The sequence below is a fragment of the Engraulis encrasicolus genome, chromosome 8 (assembly GCF_034702125.1).
Source record: "Engraulis encrasicolus isolate BLACKSEA-1 chromosome 8, IST_EnEncr_1.0, whole genome shotgun sequence".
Classification (NCBI taxonomy): Eukaryota; Metazoa; Chordata; class Actinopteri; order Clupeiformes; family Engraulidae; genus Engraulis; species Engraulis encrasicolus.
The window spans coordinates 4,643,828-4,655,916 of record NC_085864.1 but is presented as its reverse complement, the minus strand read 5'-3'; the positions used below and the strand labels follow the sequence as shown (position 1 = coordinate 4,655,916).

At 47.6% G+C, this 12,089-nt stretch overlaps 1 protein-coding gene across 1 annotated transcript in view; it reads right to left on the bottom strand.

Moving 5' to 3' along the window:
* Window positions 1-711: 711 nt before the first annotated feature.
* The window catches only part of dhrs13a.3 (dehydrogenase/reductase (SDR family) member 13a, duplicate 3), a 59,676-nt gene continuing 48,298 nt past the window's right edge, over window positions 712-12,089 (bottom strand). Inside the window, exon 6 of the mRNA XM_063204858.1 lies at window positions 712-791. The gene's annotated coding sequence lies outside the window, so the exon portion shown is untranslated. The remainder of the gene's footprint in view (window positions 792-12,089) is intronic.

Here is a 12,089-nt window from a genome sequence, read left to right as displayed (position 1 = left end):
AATGTGTCTGTGCGAGACAATACAGTGTGAGTTTGCATGTATGAATGTCTATGGATGCATGAATGTGAGAGAGAGATGGGAGGGATGGTAGGATGGTAGAGGGAGAGAGGAGAGGTGCAATAAATAGAGAGATGGAGAGAGGTTAGGGAGAGAGAGAGAGAGAGAGAGAGAGAGAGAGAGAGAGAGAGAGAGAGAGAGAGAGAGAGAGAGAGAGAGAGAGAGAGAGAGAGAGAGAGAGAGAGAGAGAGAGAGAGCAGGGTCAACTCTGGCCGCAGAGGTTGGCAAGCTGACTGGAAAGCAAGTAAAAAAAAGGACAGTTGCAGTGAAGAGAGGGAAAGAGATTAGAGGAGAAAATTGAGGAAACTAGCCATTAGCAGAGCAGAGGAGAATAGGAGGAAGACAAGAGAAAAAGAGATGCAAGGAATGGGGAGGAGAGAAAATGAGCATCAAGAAGAGGAGAGAGGACAGAAAAGAGGAGCAGAGGAGAGCAGAGCAGAGGAGAAGAGAGGCTAGTGGATCGAGTGCAAAAAAGGAGTGACGAGAAAAGGAGTAAAAGAGAAGAGAGAAGAGAGAAGAGAGAAGAGCGAGTAGGGAGCCAGTGGGGAGTCTGGGCTGCTCCAGGTCCCTGCTGTAATTTTCTGTCAGGCTGGCAGGATTTGCCTAGCTGGCCCGGGGCAGTGGCGGCTGGCTGTGGATGTGGGGGGGTGGGGGGTTGGAACGGAGCACGCCACCAATCAGGGACTGAACCTCTCACCTCAGCGACCCCGGCCTCTGTGCTAAGCTGCACCCTTCTAGAGACAGAAAGTGGAGAGGTGGAAGAGTGGAAGGGAGAGAGAGAGGGTAGTCAGAAAAGGAGAGAGAGAGAGAGAGAGAGAGAGAGAGAGAGAGAGAGAGAGAGAGAGAGAGAGAGAGAGAGAGAGAGAGAGAGAGAGAGAGAGAGAGAGAAAGAGAGAGAGTGTGTCTGAAAGAGACAGTCAGAACAAGGAGTGACGGGGGGTTGAGTGGAGAGCACCCACTAACCCCCCAAAAATATTGCAGACAGACACAAACAGATCGTCTGCAGCCCTCTGCTCTGTCACCCTCTCCCAAAGTCGTCTGTGAGACGGCTGCTGTTTGCTAAATAGGGTCAAAAACATTAACGTCACCGCCACGGCTGATACATCTGGAGCCTGCTTTAACCCCTTGCTGCCTTGCCCTCCATCACACACAGCAATACACATGCACACACACACTCACACCACACACACGGATGCTTAGGCACACAGGAAGGACAGGATTTCTGATGTGTGTGTGTGTTTGCTCTTATAAAACAGTCATCAGTTCAGGAGTAGTGTTTGTTAAGTGAAAGCATGTCCATCATATCCCATGCCTTCCCATTGGCAAAATCCGGTGCTGATGAGGCGACCTGCACAATTTCTTCCACTATTAACACTAAGAGTAATGCATTGTAACAGTAGTAGAACAAAAGTGTTTTTAACATTGGGAGTGTTAAAGCAGATAGCATAAATATAGCTTTTGAAATGGATCAAACACACAACAAATAAATAACTGAATGGAAAACTGAATGTAAATGAAAGTAGTCTTACTTCGGAAAATAATCGAGGACATACGTAATCATAGCATACAACACTTGCAGATAGGTACAAACTGCACAGAAAATATACAGAATAATAAGTACAAATGCCAAGTAGGGTTAGTTTTATAAAACATTGAGTTACATGGGAGATGGTTGAACATTGGAGGGCCCATTTGGTGCTATGGTCCTGGTAGTAACTATGATGTGGGTCCCTCAGTCAAGGCAGCTCTGTGGTGGTTCATGTGGCTACTACTTAGTATGGTAGAGGTGGCTGTGTCGCAGAGCAGAGTTGCTGAGATGGAGGTGTGTGTGTGTGTGTGTGTGTGTGTGTGAGTGGGGTGGGTGGGGGTTGGAGGTTGGAGGCTGGAACTGCACAGGGGCCATCTCGGGAGGTCAGTGGCTGAGATGGAGCTCAGGTGCTGGGGGAGAGGCCCTGGCTTTAACACCCCCACCGCAACCCACCATCCCACCACCCTACCGTGGCTCCAGCCTTGGCCCCCATCGCTTTCCCTGGCCCTCCTCCGCTTTCAGGGCCGGAGATTGATGAAGCCCTTGGCCAGGCCAGCTGTAAATATACCAAGCTAGCATGTCAGAACAGCAGTCCGGCAGCAGCGTTCCTGACAGCCTTTGCTTTTCTCTCTGAGAACCCCTGACCAACCTCCCACTTACATATAGTACACACGTGCGCAGAAAGCACAAGCACACTCACACTCACACATACGATCCCACATAAAATCACACAAACCCACACCATCACTGCTAAATGCTGTCTGCTAAATGTAATGTAATGCAGGGACAGTCCTAGGGACAGGCTGACCAGGCAATTGGCCAGGGCAGCACCTGAGAGGAACCCCACCCATATCGCGAAACCCTGCCCCTAAAACGAAATCACGAAAATCGCTATAAACATTTCATAATAATTATATAAACATACTACAAATGCTTTAAAAGTCTTATTTCCACACTAGTATCACACTGTTGTTATAACAACACTACTATTAATGGTTTCTGACAGTTAATACAAGTCATTTTTGCTGATTTTGGGTCGCAGCAAAAGGGGCAGGCATCGTAGAGGTCGTCGCCCTGGGTGCAACTCATTGTAGGACCGCCACTGATGTAATGCAATGCAATATAATCCCAACTGTGCCATATAAACAACCAACAACATGAGACTCTGAGACGGACACACAAATTCAAAATTCACATTCAAACTATATACTCACACAAACAATTCACACACCCAGCAGACATCACACATTGTAAAGTGGTTACAAGTGCGTTCACACAAGCAGAAACAATACACAAGCTACTCTGTGTCAAAATATTTCAGTCGGGACAAAGCCTTTGTCCTCCTCGAAAGATCAGCCCTGCATAATTTGTGTTTACTTGAACCTTACCAATCAACCTAAGATGAAACACTACAGCCCCACAGCACTATCACCACAGCGCCACCATCAACACCCCCCCCTCTCCCATATATACCCCCACCCCCCACCTCCTCTAACACACACACACCCTCCATGTCAAAGGCATTATGTCTCACGTCCCTTGGTCTCCGCCCACCCCATCACTAACCCCAGAGATGCCATCAAGGCGCGCCGCGCCGCTGACAACCCCAGCTCACTCAAACCCGCCGCTAAATTTCACGCTGCTAATTGCTTAATAAGTCACCATCTCTTAACGAACAAAAACATAACTGCCATGTAAAATTTATGTGGCATTTTCAAGTGTCTGAGAAGATGAAGCCCATTAACCACACTTAGATGGAAGAGAGAGAGAGAGAGAGAGAGAGAGAGAGAGAGAGAGAGAGAGAGAGACAGAGAGAGAGAGAGAGAGAGGGAGGGCAAGATAGTGGTAGAGGAGAAGAAAGAAAATCTAAGGTTCAGATTAGCATTCAGAGGCTGTAAGAGCAGGTCTATAGTGTTTCGCGATACTTGGACGTTAGTTAGAGTGGGTTAACATGTATTAACAATGGATGAATGTCAAAAAGAAAAGGCATGGCAAGTGCGCCATGACTCCTAATAGTTGTGAAGAGGGAGAAAAATAGAGAGTGTGAGAGCGAAACCTGACTGTTTTCTGGTTGGAAATGATAGCAGAGGCAGTGCTCAATAACTCAGTAGCCTGGCTTTGTTAAATGTTCCATGTGCTACACACAGAGAGAGAGAGAGAGAGAGAGAGAGAGAGAGAGAGAGAGAGAGAGAGAGAGAGAGAGAGAGAGAGAGGGAGAGAGAGAGAGAGAGAGAGCAAACAAAAAAGAAAGATGGGACACATAAACGTATCCATTTCAAAGGCGAGGGCTTTGGTAGGGGCTTGGCCCCGGACAGCTGTGCTTATTTCAATCAGGTGACATTTGTTAGTAACTAACGGCAAGGAGGGAGGCAGCGACTTGACTAACCTTTCGGCTGTGAATTATGAGAATTTACCTTCACGCCTGGACGCGTTCGCCTGTTCGCCCTGCCTTTAGTGTCTAAATCAAAGGCGGGATCTGCTACCTCCGCACTTTCACTGGCAAGGGCGGACGCCAGTGTGTCGCTCGCTCGCGTACGTGCACACACACACACACACACACACGCATGCATGCACGCACGAGGGAGCGTTTGACGACCGGTGACATTTACCATGTCGCACACAACACTGCCTCCTCAGACAGCGCACAGCCTCCAGGGGAGGCAAGCACAAGTCAATTCCAACCTAGCGGACATATTTACCCATTACTGTTGCATTAAATACTATCCCACAAACACACACTGATAAACACTGAGGCTAGCTGATGGGCAATGTAAGTGATATGATGCATTTTAATGGGAACTAGCAGTTAGCTGTGCACATACTGTTGTGCACCTGTACAGTCATAGCGTGGATGTTTTCTTAACAGTCCGGATTAGATTGTTGGAAAGACTACATCACATGAAAGACTACATAAAACACTCGATAAATATTTCTTTTTCACAACAGATGCACTTGAAGAGTTCAGATGCAAAACCCCCTAAGTGCCTTTTCAGAAAATAATCTTAATTCATTTGTATTTAATACAAAGCTATCAAAATTGCTTATTTTTTATTTTATTTATATAATATAACTATTTATATGTATTATCAAGTACATGATTGTAAACCAAACCAACAACAGGGTTCTCTAAAAATATAAAGGTGCAGGTCTTCAGAAATGGAGTTAGGGGGTTTTGCATCTGAACTCTTCACTTATTTTCTTTGTTTCAGTCCCCCGTTTTCTATCAAAAAGAAGCATTGATGTGAAAGCAGAAAGATTAAGTAAAAGCTAGCCAAACCATTAAAAAACGCAAGAAATGTGTGAATACTCACCTTGGGCCAAAAATTGGCAAACTTCAGATTAGATACGCAGGAGTGAAATATTAACTATTTTTTCTTTTCTTTTTTTTGACTCCAGCATCACCTCAGGAGATGAGCGCAATCCTCGCTCCCTGGGCTCAGCAAAGGCAAAAACACGCCCATCATCCCGTTTCGACGGCTCTCTAATTTATTTAACAGCTCAACAGGTAATTTTCCAGCAAAATGCTGATTCTCACCACCAAGCCTCTCCATTTGGCGAGCTCGGCTCAGTCTAATTACCAGTGGCTCACTTTGATCTGAGGCCTGCTCTTCACTTCACACCACCCAGCGCCTCGGCTGGGCTGCGAAGGCAAGGCAAGGGGAGACTAGGGGAAGGGATCTCATTTCATTAGAGGCGGCTCATTTCTTTGTCGGCATACTCCTTATTCCGGGAGATACGCTTAGCTTCAGTAACGCGGCCGAGATAAAGCCGGTGACAGTCAGTCGGCTACGTTAGTTACGACGAGTGTAGCCTAGCGCCCGACAAACACCATCAGGACAGGCAAGCATGTAAGGCAGGCAGACAGGAAGGGAGGCAGGAAGCAAGGCCCATCTTGTGCCAATCACTTCACCCGGTGTGCTGTGTGAAAAAAAAAAATCACCATCGTCTGTTGTGCTGGAGAAGACAGGAAATGGGATTAACTTTGAAGATGAAGGCGGCTGAATAGCTTATTAAAAGAGGGAGTGAAGGTTAAAGACACATCCATTAAGTTGACGATCAAGAGAGGGCCCTCTATAATTTCACATCAGTTGCTGAATCAACCAGTACGTAAGGATGATCGGCTTCGACGAACAATGCACAAGGCCGCGTTAATTTACACCATGCGATCCAGGGAAGGGTAGAGAATTTCTATGACTGAAGTTTAAAAAAAAAAAAAAATCAGCATATAGTACGTATGAAAGGCTGACAAAAAAAAAAACACTTTTACACATCAGACTCTTGGCAAGACATCGTGATGACTACACATCAGATCACATCTTGCTCTTTTTATGTTAAATTTCCCTTAATGACTGCATCTCATTGAAAAGTTTTCTTTTTTTTCTACCTGAAATAGCTCATTCACAGGAGCCGTGCATGCTGTTTTGCACAGGTAGCCATGTGAAGGTCCTGGCCCTGAGAAGCAACTCCAAAACAGTGGCGCTAACTGCCAAGGGTGGGTAGTGCTAATGAATAGCTACACATGGAGTCCCAGGCAGTGTTAGGTGTGCTTGCTCGCTAAGGCTTGGCAACAGCCAATTTATTCCTCCTCGCTTTAGCGTCTCACTTCTGCCCGCGTCGCGTGCCATTTGAGTCGTGAATTGAATGCTGCCGAAGATGAGCGGCGTTTCTCTCTCTCTTCCTCTCTCTCTCTCTCTCTCTATCTATCTCCAAAGGACAACCTGCAACCTGCAACCCCTGGCTGTGCAGCTATTAACATCCAGTTAATTAAAAGGCAACTCATTTGCGGCGGAGAGGTTGTCTGGCCCTGCCATTTCAAACGTCAGCCCCAAAGAGTCATGGCAGCTGAATGCATCCCCTCCCACCTCCTGGTCCTATAACCCCCCACCACCACTACTTCCACCACCACCACCACTTCCATTCCCCCCATACTCCCACCCTACAAAGTATTGCTCTCCATCCCATTTGGCCCGGAGTGATTTCTGCCCGCACTCAGCCGCCATTCATTGTCCGACCGTCTCGCTCTCATCAAAGAAGTGGCTATCATCACATCTCATCCGCAACCCCCCACCCTGACTTGCGCTCCCCCCAACTCCTCCTTACTCCCCTCCTCACCCCCAGCCAGAAAGTTTCTACAGCTGAAGTGAAGACATTTTATACTTGTTGAAAGTGGGCCATTAGGGTCACAAGGCCTCTGTGTGTGTTTTTTTTTGTTGTTGATTATTTTTAAAGGGAGTGGTGTGTGGTTTAATGGCAAGGGGTGGGGGGTAAAAATGTAGGCTACAGTACTGTGAGCAGGTACGCATGACGACACTCGCATGCTCATTCTGCTCGTTGGCCAGAATTGGTGTTCCGTTCTCAGCACAAGGGGGCAAACCCAGAAGGTGTCCCTTTTCTTTTTTTTCTTTCTTTCTTTTTCTATTTTCTTTTTTTCTGGTCATCAGGCGGCAGGCCACCCTCCGTTTCTCCATCTGTCCGTCTGTCTGTCTCTGCAGAGGGTCACCGCATGGGGGGGTTGGGGGGGTGCGGTGACGTGGCTGGGTGGTGGTGCACCCCATGTGACGCTAACGCCACGCTGCCTTGCCTCGCCTCGCCTCGCCCCGCCTCGCCTCACCGTGCCTTGCCTCTCCTGTCCTTGCACAGAGAAAGCCCCAGAAAACACGTAACGAAAGGACCAGTGCCCCTGTGCAGGGCTGCTGACAGCTTTGGCCAGGCCAAGGACCAAGTCATCTAAAAGGGCCTCAAACCCAGCCAATACGTACAATATACAATGTATAGGGGAGCCAAATCTGGGCCCTTCTCTTCCTGGGCCTGGGACAACTGACCCCTTTGTCTACCCCATGCGCTCTGTCGGCTTCCCTGCCCCTGCGCTGTGTGGTGCTGTGTTTGTGCGGTGTGGTGCTGTGGCGGGCGTCAAGATATGCAAGCCTGCTTTACCTGCTGCGTTTCCCATTACCAGGCTGCCTGTTTCCAGCGCTCGAGTGTTTCTGCGGCATATTAAACAGATTAATAGAACAATGCTCCGGGGAGAGAGCGCGCCTGTCAATCTCGGCTAAAAACACAAAAGCAGAAAATTAAAAAAGCCCATGGCTGAACTCCAGTGCAGATAAAAAAAAACACACACACACAAATGCATATACACATACATACACACACACACACACATTGGAATCTGTGGAGTAAGGAATATGTGTGTGTGTGTGTGTGTGTGTGTGTGTGTGTGTGTGTGTGTGTGTGTGTGTGTGTGTGTGTGTGTGTGTGTGTGTGTGTGTGTGTGTGAGCATGTGTGCAAGGGAGGGAGAGGGGGGCACACAGATGGTAAATATTTATCGCTTCCTAAAAACACACAGAAATAATGCATGCGTGTCTACACACACAAACACACACACACACACACACACACACACACACACACACACACACACACACACACACACACACACACACACACACACTGGCAGGAATGGAGGTGGTCTGAATAGATGTCTGCCTCAGGTGAAGGGTTGTAATTAACTAAGAGAACACAGATAGTGCATCTCTCACTGTGTGTGTGTGTGTGTGTGTGTGTGTGTGTGTGTGTGTGTGTGTGTGTGTGTGTGTGTGTGTGTGTGTGTGTGTGTGTGTGTGTGTGTGTGTGTGTGTGTGTGTGTGTACCAAGACAGCTATCAAAACACACACAACCCACCACCAGTTCAGCATTTATAGTTATCATAAAGCACAATCCTCTACCACATGCAAAGCTACCCAGTGTTTTATATATAGTATTTTTCTTATTTTAATGTACGTCAGCATTTTTTCAATGCTTCAGTTTTTTTTATTATACGTATTATTATTATCCACACCAACCATCATCCAATATCTTCAAAGAGGTTGAGTCTGGTAAACGTATGTGGATGACACACACACCCACTGTTTGGCTGTGGCGGGGTGACCCCCCCGTGACGTCTTTGTCTCTCCTCTGAGACTTGCACAGAACATTTGATCTGCAGCGGGGCTGCGTTCTCCCTTCATCTATCCCCCTCTCTCTCTCTCTTTTCCTTTTTCTCACTCTCTTTCCTGCTCTGCGAGATTCACTCAGATTGCATCAAGTCTGCAGAGACCTGGACACCTGACTGGTTCACACTCTTGCTCTCTCTCTCTCTCTCTCTCTCACTCGCTTTCTCGTTGGCTCTCCTTTTTCCATGGTTCTCTCCACATCTCTTCATCCCTCTCTCCATCATGTTTTATCTCTCTATTTCATTTCCCTTCTCTCCCTGTCTCTCCATCCCTCTCTCCAGCACATCGTCTCTTTCTCCCCTTAATTCTTTCAATATGTCTATCCCTCCCTCTCTCTCTCTCTCTCTCTCTCTCTCTCTCTCTCTCTCTCTCTCTCTCTCTCTCTCTCTCTCTCTCTCTCGTGCTACAAAATCGCATTCAGAACTGCACGCCACAACACAGAAGAAGGGAACAAAGGCACAAACTCACAAAAGCTTTTTTCCCTTTTCCTTTTTCCCCAGCAGCACTGTGCCTGTCACCGCTGGGCTGCAAGCAAAAATATGAGCACAATCCCTCCAGAGCACATCGTACACACAACAACCAACTCTTCCACAAAAAACTGCCATTTTTTTCCTTTTTCTTTCTTATTACTTTTTTTTTTTTGCTCAAACAAGAGGCCCAAACACTTCTCTCACCCAGAAAAAAAAAATGTTTTATTAAGAAGAAAGGGCAATTACACAGTATACATACTGCCGTTTTTTTTTTTTAATTATTATTATTTTTGTGTTATAAATGATTTGGGTGATGGAGGTGGATTGTATGGTGTGGTGGTCGATGTGTACATGGATACAGAGGGGAGACATGGGGTATGGGGAAGGTGGAGGTGGGGTGTGTGAAAATGGATGTGTATTGTATTCGTTTATTGTGAATGTGGAGGGGGAGACATGGCATGAGGTGGATGTGTATTGTATTATATTGTGGATGTGGAGGGGGAGGCATGGCAGAAGGTGGATGTGTATTGTATATTGTGGATGTGGAGGGGGAGACATGGCATGAGGTGGATGTGTATTGTATTATATTGTGGATGTGGAGGGGGAGGCATGGCAGAAGGTGGATGTGTATTGTATATTGTGAATGTGGAGGGGGAGACATGGCATGAGGTGGATGTGTATTGTATTATATTGTGAATGTGGAGGGGGAGACATGGCATGAGGTGGATGTGTATTGTATTATATTGTGGATGTGGAGGGGGAGGCATGGCATGCGAGTGAGCCCAGTATATTAGTGGGTTCACTGGCCCCCGCTACAGCACCAGCCAGATCTCACAAGGGGACCCCTGCAGCTCGGCTCGGAGGGCGATCCTATGGCATAACGCCTCTCAAGGGTTTCTGATGGAGTCGGAGTGTGTGGCCATGTGAGTGCACGTGTGTGTACGTGTGTGTGTGTGTGTGTGTGTGTGTGTGTGTGTGTGTGTGTGTGTGTGTGTGTGTGTGTGTGTGTGTGTGCGTGCGTCTCAGACAGAATAACACCACTGCTGGAGATCCAGCTACTGCACATGACCAGAAATCATCATAAAATAGAGTGGGCCAAGAATATAAAACAGATGAGTCAAGCCCAGATCCAACATTATTTTCATTTTCAAAAGTCACTTGAACAAATCAGTAGAATGTATTTAGCCATCTGATTGGGTTGGCCTTATGGTCAAGTGGGCCAGCCCTGTCCAGTAGCCTGCCCACTCGTGACTATTACCTAACTATGCACACAGCGCTACCTGTTGGGCAACACCCACCTCATCCACCATTACACATTAGATCAGTAATTCTCAAACTGTGGGCTGGGGCCCACTGGTGGGCCTTGAAAGTATGACAAGTGGGTCTTAAAATAATTTCAAAAACAACATTTGTGTGTGTGCTTCGCTGTTGAGGTTTTTTTGTTGTTGTATTGTTTATTGGGTCAGAGTTGGGCCCCGAATAGAATTTCAAGACGGCCCCAGGTTGGAATAGGTAAGAACCCATACATTAGACAAATAAAACACCCCAAAACACCCCCCCACACACATACACACACACACACACACACACATACACACAAACACACACACACCCATCCCCCCATACAAGAACATGCAGCCAACAGCAGAAAAAAAAACAAAGAAAATAATCATCATCTTCCTTTTCCAAAAAACTGCACTGGCACACACCCAGCCGATTAGCCAATTAGTGCTTTACAAAGAGCCTGACATGATGTGTAGTGGGCCTTCCCGCTGCTTTCAGCTGTGCTACAGCGCTTCCCCACGTCACTGTCCGTGGGCACAGACAGGCATAGGCAATCTGCAGCAATCGGCGCGGCGTGGAGCAAGACTTGGGGAACCCTGCTGACTGAACATCTGCACGTATGGATGGCGCATTGTCAACTGCATATGGGTAACGTACTGTCTGCTACAACTACTCAGGCGCTTACTGCATAACTGCGAAGTACCAACAGGGTTCAGAGACGCCACATAATGGAGGAAAACATCCAGATGGAGGCAGAAATATCTCTTTATGATTGTCTTTAATTATCCTCTGGGACCGATTTGCATCATTACCTGGTATGTAGTAGGGAGTAGAGGGTGTGTGTGTGTTAGTGTGTGAATGTGTGTGTGTGTGTGTATGCGTACGTGCATACGAGCATGGTATTATGCATGTGTGAGTGTGTCCTGTTGACAATACGTATTTGACAATGTGCAGTGTGTTGTAGTGTGTGTGAGGGTGCTCTCTGTCCATTTTGTTTTGGCTCTGAAGATGGTCGGACTTTCTCTCTTTCTCTCTCTCTCTCTGGCGGTTGCTGTCCACCACACTGTTTCGCCTGACCTTCACTGATGCCTTTCTCTTCCCTTTTACTGCCGCAGTATCCCCTTCTCCCCACATCTCTCTCCCTCTCTCTCTCACACACATACACACACACACACACACACACACACACACACACACACACACACACACACACACACACACACACACACACACACACACACACACACACACACACACACACACGCGCACACACGCACACACACACACACACACTGTCTTTCCATTTCTGTCTCTCTCCTCTCCACCTCTTCTCCTCCTCTTCTCCTACCCTTCCCCAACCACTACTATCCACATACGGTATATCTTTTCACCGCTCCCAACCTACTCCTCCTCCTTCACCTCCACCCTTCCCCACCCCAACCCCCCTCGTTTGCATTCTGCTCCTTTTCTCCTCTGCTCTCCTCTACCTCCTGGATCATCTCTCTCTCTCTCTCTCCCTCCCTCCACTCGGCAGCCCGAGTAGAGAGCCGAGCGTCGGCCCTGTCTGTTTTCATTCCCCTCGGAGAGGACAAGTAATTTGGGGGTGGGGTGGGGGGCTGGGGAGGTTACGCGAGGAGAGAGGAGAGGAGAGCAGATGACCACTGGCTTCTGACCTTTTCTCCCTCAATTTAGCGCCGGCGTGTAGCGCGGCGAAAGTGGCAATCAGGCTAGGCAGAAGTGACACCCTCATCTGAGGC